We start from the raw sequence: 2,354 nt of genomic DNA on the forward strand, positions 1-2,354 counted from the left end.
ACATCTAGACCAAAGGAATAGAGGACCCGGGAATAAACCACAGCCGTCTGTTTATGTTAATGAACGATCCAGAAACATACACTGGAGAAGACACACTTCAGCTCCTAGTGCTGGGAAAACTCTACTTCTACCTGTAGACTACTGAAACAGAATCTCACCCTGTATAAAAACCAATTCAAAATGGATCAAATACCTTTTAAGACAAAACCTCAACTACTTGGAGGAAAACGGGAAATGCTTTAAGATAACGAGTATAAGATGGCAGAGTGGAGTTAGGCAGTGACTTCAACTCCTCCAAAGCCCAGAGAAGCAGTGAAGGAACAGCTTGCTGGACAGGTGGGTGAAGGTAAATGCCTCAAGATTAAATACTGGACAGTCTTGAGTTGAAGAGAACGTGAGGTTTTCTTGCAAAGCACCTCAAATTTTACTCATAGTACAAAAAAGTATTGACACTAGTACAGAAACACATAGCTTATAGCTCATCCTTTAAAACCAGAATATAAGTGAAAATTCAGCAGATTCTTATTTTCACTTAATAAAAAATCTAAAGTACACAGGGGAATTGAACTGCTTTTTCCTTTCCAGGGATGTGACATAAGTTCTCTGGTCAGTACTATACAATGTAGTAAACCACAGCTGACACACGACCAGTAAAGCTGTCCACAGCCACTGCCTCATGCTGAGTTAGACCAGTGAATACCACCTTGGCAAGAGATTGTGATGCGAAGAAATGGCAGTCTTAGTGTTTACCCTAATAAAAACACACAACTGGCTTACGCAGAAAGGGTTTTAAGCCAACATGCACAAACACACCTGACATACCATGACACAGGGTCACTTCAGCCTATTACAGCACACAGCAGACATTCACTGGTGCTGCTGAAACAAGTTCACCAACATGAAAAGCATTTTTACCTTTTAAAGCACTAATAACTAAAAAGCACATAGCATATAATACTTTGATCTTTAGGTGGATAATCATGGAAGTTCCAAGATCAAAAGAAGACGGTGTTACAAGGACCGTGTAAAGACTAGGAGTTGACTTTCACACATACCTTTTAGGTAAAGGATATCCTCTTGGTGGACCCCACAGCCAGACAAGCTGTGATCAGAGGAGACACAGAAATAGGACAGGCAGCTGGCTCCAGTAGCTCCCTAGATAAATACTCCCAAACAAAAACGCCATTGAGGGTGAAGGACTGAAACTATGACCCATGTTTTTAAAAAAAAGTCTGCACAAAGGACTCGTGCAAAGCCTGCTAGGAAGAGGAGGGTTCATGGTTGTGGTTATGCACACCAACATGTAGCGGGGAAGGGCCCCCAGGTGGAATGGCTGACCTGGGCCTGATGCCAGGAGCCTGACCCAAGCACCTGAGGTGACTAATTGGGGAGGGGAAGAACACTAATACAAGACGGTGTGTCAGGAGAAGTGGGTCCAAAGGTCAGGCCATGTTTCTGACCTGTCAATACTTAACACAAACCAAGGGCTGCAGAACAGGCTTTCTGAGATAGAAGCTTCTGTCATTAGCTGTAATCTGAGTCTCAGACTGATGTCCAGAATGTTCCTGTTCACTGCCTGGATGTGGGACCTAGTGCCGCAGACTGTTCTGGGAAGCTGGCATAGAGGATGATTTGCACGATGAAGTGGCCACTAAGGCCACTAAGCCACTGCTTAAGTCCAGTCCCCGGTTTTTTTCTGCTCCTTAGTCCAGAAACACTTCTTTAACAGCCAGAAAATCCGTCAATGTGAGCAGCATGTCGCATATGTCGCCAACCACTTCATCTTGATGGTGCTATAATGTAGCTGTGAAAGTCACCATGTTAAATCGGGACTCTGCTCCAGCAGCTGTTCTTCAATATACTTTTCCACCGGAGAAATATATTCGTTAAAAATGGGTGTGTAGATGGGTTTATTCTCTTCTGTATCTTCAAACTCCTGGTAGTACTTGTCCATGAAGTTTCTCTATAATAACTGGAACTCATCATCCATGAAATGTCCTCTAGATATCCAACCACAGCATCAAATTCTGCATCGGGTGCAGAGAAGGACAGCGCAAAGCTCTCTCCCTCTGGAGCGTCCATCGCTACCGCGCCAGCAGCCACCTGCGCGGGCAAACGGACCTGTTGGCCTCCTATCCCGCTCGCGGACCTGGACCCAGCCTCCGTCCTGCTCTGTGGAGCCTATACCTGCACCGAGGGCATGGCAGCCCGCCAACCAGGAGGACGCCTCGCCGCCCAGGCCACAGGCCACCCAGGGCCTCAGCACTCGGCGCTCACCCTGGAGGCCCGGCCTCAGGCTCCTGGCCGCAGCTTCGCACCAGCTGGGCCTCCTCACCCAGCGAGGCCAGCACGGC

General features: G+C 47.0%; 1 pseudogene; it reads right to left on the minus strand.

The window, feature by feature from the left end:
• Window positions 1–1,589: 1,589 nt before the first annotated feature.
• Window positions 1,590–2,082, minus strand: LOC101956938 (ADP-ribosylation factor-like protein 2-binding protein pseudogene; annotated as a pseudogene).
• Between the last annotated feature and the right edge of the window lie 272 nt (window positions 2,083–2,354).

Source organism: Ictidomys tridecemlineatus, chromosome 4 (genome assembly GCF_052094955.1).
Source record: "Ictidomys tridecemlineatus isolate mIctTri1 chromosome 4, mIctTri1.hap1, whole genome shotgun sequence".
Lineage (NCBI taxonomy): Eukaryota > Metazoa > Chordata > Mammalia > Rodentia > Sciuridae > Ictidomys > Ictidomys tridecemlineatus.